At 44.9% G+C, this 12,279-nt stretch overlaps 1 non-coding gene across 1 annotated transcript; it reads right to left on the bottom strand.

Annotated features, from left to right (window-relative positions):
- Positions 1-1,081: 1,081 nt before the first annotated feature.
- Positions 1,082-1,153, bottom strand: TRNAM-CAU (transfer RNA methionine (anticodon CAU)). Its single transcript has one exon. It is a non-coding gene; the product is annotated as a tRNA-Met (tRNA).
- Between the last annotated feature and the right edge of the window lie 11,126 nt (positions 1,154-12,279).

The raw sequence follows: 12,279 nt of genomic DNA on the forward strand, positions 1-12,279 counted from the left end.
CGAGGAGAGACGGACGCCATCTTGTGAGACACGAGGAGAGACGGAAGCCATCTTGTGGGGCGCTGGGGAGAGACGGACGCCATCTTGTGAGGCACGAGTAGAGCACATCTTGTGAGGAGCGACGAGAGACGGACGCCATCTCGTGGGGAGCGAGGAAAGACGGACGCCATCTTGTGGGGAGCGAGGAAAGACGGACGCCATCTTGTGGGGCGCGAGGAGAGACGGACGCCATCTTGTGGGGAGCGAGGAGACACGGACGCCATCTTGTGGGGAGCGAGGAGACACGGACGCCATCTTGTGGGGCGCGAGCAGAGATGGACGCCATCTTAGAACGCTATTTTTAAACGAAACTATACTCGCGACAGCGAGATGTGGCGGAGAAGCTCATCCCACTCTCTTCCCACTGGAATGCCTGTGATTGGTGGATGGTGCGTGGGTGAGGTTAGGAGTCCATTTGATGACCAGTACAGGTGTAACGTCTAATGTGGAAAGACATCTTCACCTGTCTGGTGCTACTCTCTCTCTCTCTCTCTCTCTCTCTCTCTCTCTCTCTGTTGAGCTAAAAAAAGAAACATAAGAGGTGTATTGATAAAGGATTTGATGTAGATAAGATTCATAATACATAAGGAAGAGGGAAGCCAAAATCGAAGGTAGCCAAAAGTGTGTGCGACCTGAGGAGGGAGGCTAATTCTTAAGGGACAATATCATCTGGTGTGTGTGTGTGTGTGTGTGTGTGTGTCCCTCTCTTTAACATACTCCAGAACTCATACACTCTGCTCCACGTCAATAAAGTCATTAGCGGTATATGCTATCCCTCCTCTTCCACTGTTCTTCTTTCACTCAATTTTTATTTCCCCCCAGTTTGTCACCCCGTTCATTGTCTCTTAAACGTAGCGTACCAGCGTACAGTGCCTCATTCCTTTCGTCCCGTCCTCTACCAACACTTCTCCCATTCTGTCTGTCCGTCTGTCTGTCTCTCTCTCTCTCGAGAGAGAGAAATGGAGTTCCCCCGAGCTAAGCCCTGTATTGGACTAAATAGCCCCGCTAGGGTTACAGGAGCGAGCTACCACTCCCGGCACGGCAGCCCGGGCGAGGCTCGAACTCGCAATCCCCCGATTATGAGTCCGGCGCGCTACCACTGTGCTACCGCGCCCCCCAGAGAGAGAGAGAGAGATCAACGGAGGGAAGAAAGGGGTTTAGGAGTGGCAAGCATGGCCAGGTAATCCCTTCAGCCCTCCCATGAACATCCCCAGGGACGTGAGCGCATAGCCTGAGGGAATGTTTGCCTTTGTTTCCTCTGTATTTTGCACCATGCCTCTTCACCTCACCTTCCAGCCGCTTTGTCTGCTTGTCCGACGGAATGCTTTGACTTAGGGTGTATATTGTATGTCTTTTGTAATGCTTTTTTCCTAAAATATAAACTTAGCATACCGGCGTACAGTACACTCTGTAAAAACAAAAAAAAAATCTTGACACGAGGGAACAATGTTTTCACAATGAGCGATGCTCCTGTTCGTGTTGGTTGCCAGTTTATTCTGAATATTTCCCAGCCATATGGAACATAAATCCTTCTTTATGGTTTGTTGAGGAAAACAGTTGAGATTCACAAGCATGAGATTTTTACTCAAGAATGATTTCAAAAGTTTCGTCCACTGTTAAAGTTAAAAGACAAAGCTTACAGAGATGATTTTATGATCGTGTACATTCATTGCACACTCATTCTTAACTCACTCTCTCTCTCTCTCTCTCTCCCTTCCTCATTTTGGTTTATGATGAGTACTATACTGTCCTTTCTAATGTTTACTCCTTATATACAGTATTTTTATAGTCTTTCATATTCCTGAATATTAACATGCACTCCTGTATGTATTGTAATATACCATAAGTAATATTCTATGTACGCATATTAACTGTTGTAACCAATAAATATAGGTTCGAACAATGGCGATCAATTTGGTCTCTGCCTTAGGTGATTAGGTTTAGAGTCTTTGTATTAGGCATTTTTGTTTATAAGTAATATAAGGTTAAAAATATAAAAAAATTACAAAAAAAAAAATTACATACAAAAAAAAAATAATCATATATATATATATATATATATATATATATATATATATATATATATATATATATATATATATGTACGTGTGCATGAAAGTGTGTATGTTCATATGCATGAAAGTGTGTATGTTCATATGCATGGATGTGTGTATGTATGTATGTATGTATGTATATATATATATATATATGTTCGTATATACATGTATATATGTGTCAATGTATATACATATATATATTTTTGCCTTAATGACCAGGTGCTCCGGCCTCATTGGTCGATAGGCAAAAAAAAAAAAAAAAAAAAAAAAAATGGTACTCGCAGCCCACCTCCCGTCCCGTCGACACCTCCTCTCCAGTCCGTGGCGGGACCAGCCCCCTCCTAGCATCATCGAGGAGAATTGGCCTGTTCCATCCACCAAGAGGGCGACGGCCTAGGACCTGCCCATCCGGAGGTCGAGACGTCCTATTCTCCCTCCTGCCCACCTGGACCAGGGCCTGCCCTCCCTGCGACCGTCTCCGGGCCTCCCTCCTCGGTCTCCATTTGCTGCGGGGCTGGGCGAGTCCTTTACGGCCCTTTTCCACCAAGGGCAAGGGGGTTGAGAGCAGAGGCGGTGCGTCTCCATCTGCAGTTCTTCGTCGGCGCCTACCACTCGGCGCCGAGTCTCTGCCCACCTCTGCACGTCCCGCCCTGCTCTCCACGAGCATCTGCTGTGCTTGCCTGCCCTCATCGCTGCCCTTCCCTGCCTTTCCTGCCTTGCCCTGCCTGCCGGTGTCGGCCCAGCTATGCTCTCAATTGGAGGGCTCTTTTTCTGCTTTTTTTCCCTGACGGGCTCTCATGTTTGCCCGTTCCCCACCAGGCTGTGGGGAAAATATTACAAACAAAAAAATACCTCCTGGTTCATTATTCACCTGATACCAGCAAGGTAAGACGTGTTGGGTGATACTCGTAGCAGAACTTCGCTGATCTCTTAGTAAGTTGTATATTCTTTGAATTAACTTCGAAGTACTTGTTTAATTGTTAGTACTTCTTCAACACACAATGCATAAAGTTCAACTTGAGAGCAGGGATGGGTTTGCTTACATCAGGGCAAAGTTTGGCGGCAAATGGACCGATTTCCTGATTGACTGTGGTTGTTCCTGTACGGCGGTTCCCCTGCAGATGGTGAAAGAATATGGGATGCTAGATAAGATGCAGAAGCCGGATAGTTTGGACCACGAGTATGTTGCTGGAGTGCTCGGTAATGTGGAAATGCAGTGCGAAACCTTGGACGGTGAGGTTATTTCTTTGTTTCCTTTTGTTAAGGTTCATACCGAACTTGATGAGCCAAACATTGGTTCAGATATCTTGTATACATATAAGTGTCACATGAAGGATTTGCACGATGACGACGAATATTTACAGCTTACTGTGACAAATGTTTTGCCCAAAATAGAATGGCCAAGGAATTGTGTTTAAAATTAACGGGCAGGAGTTTTTCCGGGATACTTGACACGGGTTCGGGCACCGTAAGTATGTCAGAAGCCTTGGCCATCAAGTGTGGTTTGGAGATGGTGCCTCTTGATAAACCTTTTGTTTTCCTCGAGTTCGACGGTCGAAGTGTTAGCAACAAAACATGCCGTGCAGACGTCACAGTGGATGCTGTTCCTGTTCCCTACACAGCCCCGGTTACAATATACATGTCGGATAAATTTCCTGAACCGTTATTTGGACAGGATTTTTGGAGGTTTTTTAATCACATAAGTTTTACAGAGACCGGGGTTGTTTTAGCACAACGTCACAGTGGATGCTGTTCTAGTTCCCTTCTCATCCTCGGCTCAAATATACATCTCGGATAAACTGACTTTACCGTTATTTGGATTGGATTTTTGGCTGCATTTTGATCACATTAGTTTTACAGAGACCTGGGTTATTTTAGCGAAAGACGTGCAGAAGGAGGAAGAGATCAGATTCGGTTTGGTTAACTTCTGAACTTTTTCCATGGCACCACATATTGGCACTGAAATAAATGTTGATAGCAATGGGTTGTAAGGAATTGGAGAGTGAGGAAGAGGTCCATCCCTGGTAAAAATAAAACCTCACATCGATGAAAATTTCTTACGCGAACCCTCAGGAGTGATGGATTTTACTGTAGCAATGCAGTACAATCCAGGCAAAGTTCTTGGATGGTTGATCCAGTACATCGTTCATAATATGTCAGGCAAGGACTCACAAATGCCACTTACTCTACTTATTTCTGAGGACATGCCACTGAGCTCTATAATATGAAGAGGCTTTCTCATGGCTAACACAGCGTAACCGATGTAGCCGCCGCCAGGGCGGCGCTGGTGTAGCGACAGCCATGTTACTCCTCGCCTGATGCCCACGGTTTTTTAACTGATGTGTTCGTTGGGTTTTTGAAAGCAGTCGATGAGTCCGTAATATATAGTGCCATGGTCAGCTGTGCAGCTTCTGGATGCAAAAATGGATACAGGACTTCATCAGAGAGATGTGGCATTACATTTCACAAGAATTATATCTTGTTGCTAATTCTATAAGATTATTGCCCCCCTGGGGTGGAGTGGGAAGATTTTTCCCGGTATCCCTGCATGAATGAGGCCACTAAAACGGGCTCATTTATCTCCAGTCTTTCTCTCCATGTCCTCTTCTCTTCTGTTCACACTCTCTTGTAGATATTTCCATGTTTCTTCCGGCCTTTATCAATCTAGACATTCGGTTTCATGACATGGATAGTGCCATAAAAGGTAAGTTCTGCACTGCAGCAACCTATGGCGTTGTTTTATACTCATTGGCTAAATGTACCCGTTGAACTAGGCAGAAAAAAAATCATAATCCATATATGTTTTTGTGTTATAAGGAAAAAGTGTCTCTTTATTAATAATCACTGCTTAGTGGAAATGAAGTATTTGAATTTGAATTTAAGTGTCGGTGTTTCAATATGGCCGCCAAAATCACACGACCGCGACGGAGATGTCCTCTCCACATTATAGAGCTCAGTGGGACATACTAACATAGACCAAAAACTCGGCTCTTTGGCGTGTCTCAAATATGATTTTTTTGGTGAATGGTGCACATGTATTTGTGAAAAATTTTGCCCTTCAGTGTTGTGTGAATTCTAACCCTCTGCCGGCCATTACACACCATCTTATACAAGTACCTAATCCCTACAGCTGAAATGGGCTGCCACACTCACAAAGCATCTCTTTTGTCAAATGGCCACATTTTCAAAACACGACTTAGTTGACTACCTCTCTCACTGGCGTGACTAAGTTGACACAAGTTGCCAGGTTTGTGGTGTGACAGCAGGACTTCCTGGGATCCATCTACAGGGGCTGTGGATAAGGCATGGCAACGTTTGTGGCTGTTTATATTGGTACTCTCGGGTTTTTATTAGCAGTGCTTGCAGTCGTTCTGGGGCAGGAGACACAGCTTTATTCTACGTGTTAAGTGAATTGTGACCAGTAATTACATGAATCATGTAACCGTATGTGTTATGGTGAAGCTTCTCAAGACCATAGACAATTGTCAATATTTCTTTCTCAATTTGTGCGTAGCTATTCTCTGTCTTACTTATTGACCTACTGCCAAAGGCAATAGGTTTTCCTTCCTGCAAAAGCACTGAGCAGAGTCCAAACCCAGTAGCATCACTCTGTGTTAACTCTTTAATGCGGTCATAGAACACCAACAAGGATGTAAAAACACTCATGCCTTTGACATCTGGCAAAAGAAATAGGCTTTTCTTCCTGCAAAAACACTGAGTAGAGTCCAAACCCAGTAGCATCATTCTCAGGGTTAACCCTTTAATGGGGTAGTAGACCATTAGCACAGAAGTACCAACACTCATGCCTTTGACTACTCGCAAAGGCAATATGTTTTCCTTCTGACAAACTTATTGAGCAGTCCAAAATCAGTAGCATCATTCTCAGTGCTAACCCTTTCATGGGGTCATGGAACACGAACAGTGAAGTAACAACACTCAAGCCTTTGAGTACTGGCAAAGGCAATAGGTTTTCCTTCCTGGAACATAATTTAACAGATTCCAATTTCAGTGGCATCATTCCCAGTATTAACCCTTTAGTACCAGACATGGGGTCTATTATTGGGTTTCTGTTACTATTACTGTTACTATTAATTTCAGTTGCTCTCTATTATATTACTATTATAATTACTTTAGTGGTCATCTATTACTATTACTATTATTTGGTCATCTATTAGTATTACTCTTACCATTAATATATTATTTATGATAACGGTATTAATTAAATTGAAAATGGTTATTTTCATTATCGTTGGGAGGCTGTTCCACTGAATGCACAAGTGTGTCTAGATCACCTGATGGCCTGTTGACCACTCTCCATTCTGCACGGTCTCCTATGGTGTACCTGCAGCTTGGAGAGCAGCCAACAGGTAACCAAGGTGAGAAGGCTGTTTTTATTGATTATGGTAAACGGTATTAAAGAAGTGTCTGTAATGGGAAGGTAATATACAGTTATCAAGTACTTTGCCTTCTATTACTATTACAATTACTATTACAGCCAGGAACTTGTGATCTATTACTATTACTATTGCTATTACTCTCAGAACCCTGTAATACACTATTACTATTACATATTACTATTACCCCATGACCGTTTAGTACAGCCACAGGCCACCAGCTTGGAAGTATCAACACTCAGGCCTCTGATGTTTTGCAAAGGTATTCTTCATTGCACTGGACCAGGTCCAGGATACATCACTTTTCAAAGGTATTATAAAGTCTGCCCGGTGGCATGGTGGGTGAGGTGCGTGACCGTAAATTAAAGGACCCAAGATCGAATCCCATGCTTTTGGCCACCCCTTGTGGGATTACGGCGTCTGGCAATACAGATAAAGTCTATGCAAAATATCACACACATTAGTAAAGAATTTGGGCATATAACTCACCGTAACCAAGACTGACCTACGGCAAGGTTTGGAAACTGGAAGGACCATCCCCTGTGTGGGTGTATCTTCTATGGCCAGACACCTTAATGCCGTAAGGGGTGGCCACAAACAGTGCCTCCACATCACCCCACTCCCCTGTAGTTTCGCTGTTCTCTCCCAGCTTTCACCCCCTCTCATATACCTCTCTTCTTGAGCCCTTCATTTCATCCTTGGTCTCCCTCTCCCCCCTTCACCTCACTCGCAGGCACTCCCCTAGTCAGTCGTTCACTCTACATCCTCTCAACCTGGTCAAACCACCTTAATGTATTTCTCCTAATGCTTTCTATCACATCCTCTTCCACATCACAATGTTCCATCACTTCCTAATTTGTCAGGCTGTCTCTCCATGTAGGCTAACTCCACGTGCTGAAGGATTTCCTTCATTATTGCGTTCACTGTTTACCTGATGACGGCATATAAACCTCCCTGGCTTTTTATATCCTATGATGTGTAATACATAAGAATTCACATAAATCTTTATGACCAAAAACTTTTTTCTTTTTTTCAAGTCTGCTAGGTAGAAAATTCAATTCATATTATATGATCTTACACATTCCGAGGAGAGTCCTTACCCTTAGTCTAGAGAGTGTTAATAGGAACATACATTACCTAGAATTAAGTTTATATATATATATATATATATATATATATATATATATATATATATATATATATATATATATAAGACACAGTGCGGCCTTATGTTGAAGGGGTTCAGTTTATGAACTCTACTAACCTTACCCCTTCAGCTCCTGTCCTCTATTGTAGGTAGTCTTCTGTTAGTAAGTTTTACGAAAAATGTTACAACAGTCATATTTATTAACCTCAGGTCCCGTGTAACTCCAACCCATGTACCTCAGTCCATTAAACCCATTACTGTCCTGTTTACCACACAGAGGGTAATGTGGTAATGATAACTCAGGTCTGACCCTCACTTCCCCCTTCCCACTCAAAATAACGGGTGTTGTCCAAACTTGCTTACTGACATGCTTCATAAAGACATACCTTGCCTGTTTATTCACCGATAAGACGCAACATAAAACAATAACATTATAGGGCATACGGCAACCAATTCTGTTGGTCACCTTGAGAAACGACAATGACTGGCCTGCCTTTCTTCCTGTGGTAGCAAAGTACAGTATAGAGGAAAGCAGGCACTTCCAAATAGCCCAATCTTATCCATATTGAAAACCTTGGCTTTTTCGTAGCCACCTTCTTCTCAATTTCTTAACAAGAGGAAGTGTAGTGACAGGCAGCAGATGCTTTACCCTGCAACTGATCGTAGTGAAGCTCCTTCTGCTTGACAAACTGGTTCAGCCACCTTTACTCACGCAAAACTCTCGGATTGACTGTATGTATATTACTTGTAAAACTTTACTATAAACTGGCTAGTTCTTTTGACACAACCGAATGTCACTTACGTACAACTATACCATAAACTTCCTTGTTCTTTTGACACAACAGTGTCACTGATGTACAATTTTACCATAAACTTCCTTGTTTTTGACACAACAGTGTCACTGATGTACAATTTTACCATAAACTTCCTTGTTCTTTTGACACAAGTGGATGTCATTGATGGGCGGATTATGCTCACGTTCGACACAGATATAAATCATTGAAATATATTCTCTCAGCACATCCCTCACATTGCTTCTTTCCACACGTTGCAATGCCATCCGAACTGCAACATCAGTAAACTCAGGGTTCCTTCTTACTATGCCCACTGTGCACTCGCTGACACCACTTGCATGAGCACCATCAGCCCCTTATTGTGACTGTCTAAACACCGAAGTATTTCCTTTATAGTGTGCAAAATAAGGGTTACACACACACACACATACACACACACACACACACACACACACACACACACACACACACACACACAGTGATAAGGGGAAATTACTCTCCCTAATTCTGTGTGTGTGTGTGTGTGTGTGTGTGTGTGTAAAAGAGGTGTCTACAACCGCAACATTTAATCACAGCAGATATAATTCTCTCTCTCTCTCTCTCTCTCTCTCTCTCTCTCTCTCTCTCTCTCTCTCTCTCTCTGTTGTAAACCTTTTCCTTATTTGATTTATGATATATACTATACTATTCCTTGATTAGCCATTCGGATTACATATAATTAGAGAGGTGCTTGAAGTACAGAAACCCCAAGCTGGCTGTGAGCGAGAGTATGGAGGGTACCGCGTGGGGTTATGGGGTTAGAGAGAAAAGTGGGGGGGTTAGGTGGGAGTGTGGGACTATGAGGAAGGGAGGAGGAGGGGATACCTCTCCATCGAGGAGTGTTACAAACACCTTAGTCCACGGAAAAGGAAAGGAACTTATTCCGACGTCTATACGCCATGTAATTCGTAAAACTAGGAAGAAAAAAAATCAATCCATATATGTTATTGTATTATAAACGACGAGTGCAGGTGTTTCAATATGGCGGCCAGTGTCACATGCTCGCGGCGGAGATGGCCCCTACATACTATAGAGCTCAGTGCTCTTCTCGCGGCCCACAAGATGGCGTCCGTCTCTCCTCGCGGCCCACAAGATGGCGTCCGTCTCTCCTCGCGGCCCACAAGATGTGCTTTCCTCGCGCCCCACAAGATGGCGTCCGTCTGTCCTCGCGCCCCACAAGATGTGCTCTCCTCGCGCCCCACAAGATGGCGTCCGTCTCTCCTCGCGCCCCATAAGATGGCGTCCGTCTCTCCTCGCGGCCCACAAGATGGCGTCCGTCTCTCCTCGCGGCCCACAAGATGGCGTCCGTCTGTCCTCGCGGCCCACAAGATGGCGTCCGTCTCTCCTCGCGGCCCACAAGATGGCGTCCGTCTGTCCTCGCGGCCCACAAGATGGCGTCCGTCTCTCCTCGCGCCCCACAAGATGGCGTCCGTCTCTCCTCGCGCCCCATAAGATGGCGTCCGTCTCTCCTCGCGCCCCATAAGATGGCGTCCGTCTCTCCTCGCGGCCCACAAGATGGCGTCCGTCTCTCCTCGCGGCCCACAAGATGGCGTCCGTCTCTCCTCGCGGCCCACAAGATGGCGTCCGTCTCTCCTCGCGCCCCACAAGATGGCGTCCTATGCACCATTAGGGATTGTAAAACCGCTTTTGAAACACTTTTCACCACTTTTATAAGAAACAAACAACATCGAAACTTAAAAACGCAGTCAGAAAATACTAAGCACTTAAAGAATCACATGAAAAACGAAGGTTAAAATTAAAAATAGAAATAAAGAAACTTCAAAACAGGAAGGCCCTGTCTCTTAAAGATTACCATTTTTGTAAACGTAATAAATAGCTGGATGATATGTGGAATACGCCAGTCATTGTTAATGTTGTCCTGTACTCAGCTACATCGCCGACTCGCAGTGAGATACCAGTAGGTGTTTTGATTCTCTCTCTCTCTCCCTCCCTCTCTCTCTCTCTCTCTCTCTCTCTCTCTCTCTCTCTCTCTCTCTCCTCTCACGGTTACCTGACATCCCTGGTACCACTGCTATGCTGACGACATATGTATACACCCTACATCCCCACACAATCTCCAGCAGTAACTCACCTCCTTTTCTACGTCTGCCTCTGACTGTGGTTTGATTATATCAACAGAAAAAAGCAAATCTTTACGCTCCGAAACCCGAGGCTGCTTCCAGTGTTCACCGTCGGTGACTGCATCGTGCCTCTTTGCAGACAGTACCTTTACCTGGGTGCACCGGTCTCCATCCCCCGCGCCACTTGGGCACAGCTCACTCACCCCATCGTTCAGGATCTTTTGCATAGGCTACAAAAGAGCCTCTCTCCCCTCAAGTGGCTCGTCAACAACACTACTGGAATCTCCATCCCTGTGGCTAGAACCATTTATATTACCTTCATCCGTTCTGTTATAGATTATCTCTCTCCTGCTTTAAGTCAGCTTCCCCTGTCATCCCTGCAACCCCTTGAGATGTTTCAAAATAAAGTAATGAGAGTAGTTTTGGGCTGTCCAATGTCTACAAGGATTGTCAATATGCAAACTGAACTGAATATGCCATCCATTATCGACAGAATTTATTCAACAGTTACACGTGTCACTCTTAAACATCTCCATTACCCTCAAGTTGTCCCCCACTATTCCACTATAATTAGAAATGCCTTGCAGCCCCGCCCACGTGTACCTTCCCTTCAGGCTGGCGGCCGTGTCCTCATTAAGGCTGTCTCTTCTCTCATTCAGAGGCTAAACATCGACATTCCAGAGGCTGAAGTTTTTCCTTGTCCCCCACCGTGGATGATTCCCGCCCCGTCGGTTCACTACTCCCCCACATCCAAGACGGCTCTGCCTGCACTACAAAGACAGCTGGCTCTGGAGGCCATTGCTATGGTGTCGTCCTCGGAGCCCACACTGAACCACTTCTACATAGATGGGTCCCTGCAGCCAGATGGTTCAGCAGGGTGTGCTGTCTTCTCCCCTGATGTCGCTCCGCCACCAGGGGGATGGGTGGATTGCAGACTCCCAGCCCCCGCCAGTTCCACTTATTGTGAGTTGTGTGGCATACTGGATGCAGTCAGTCTCCTTTGTCAACGTGTTCTTAATGGTTTGGTGATTTGTGACTCTAAGTCTGCCCTTCAGGCTCTTTCCTCCACTAAACCGAAAGACATTGTTGTGCATAGAATATTGTTCTTTTTGGCCCTAGTCCTTAAACGTGCACTGACAGTAAAGTTTTTGTGGGTTCCCTCCCATATAGGCATTATTCACAGCAAGAGTGTTGATAACTTAGCGAAAGCTGCCCGTAGACTACCTCCCCGTGGTACTGGTCCTTCACCCTCACTCTCCTGCTACCTATCCAGGATCCGTGCTCATACCTTCTGTCACGAATCAAATTTGCGACATTTCCCTTTTGTGAAAAACACGAACTATTAGTGGAAAACTCACTGTGTATCGCTCAGTTAACCGTTTCTCTCTCCACTTCGGTGGTATACTTTTCAAAACATTGGTCACTGTTTCAAAAGTGACCGATTTAATGCACGTCACTAAGTGCTCTACTGAGCGATACTATTGTTTCTTTATTGTTCGCCCCTGCTTGCCTCGACCGTTAGAAAAATGCGGCCTAGTGCTCCGCTTTTGTTTCCCACGATTTAGTGAGTCGAGTGTTTGCTCTGACGGAGAGAGGTCCTGTGCTCCAGAAGTGTGAGAGGAGAGGTCAGCTAGCACCCAAGCTCCACTAGTACAGCTCCAAGCTCCACTAGTACAGCTCCAAGCTCCCACCTTCAATTGGGTGATACACAGCATTCATCGACCAGTA

The sequence above is a fragment of the Coenobita brevimanus genome, chromosome 59 (assembly GCF_032717465.1).
Source record: "Coenobita brevimanus isolate Jiangsu-jjx chromosome 59, ASM3271746v2, whole genome shotgun sequence".
NCBI lineage: Eukaryota > Metazoa > Arthropoda > Malacostraca > Decapoda > Coenobitidae > Coenobita > Coenobita brevimanus.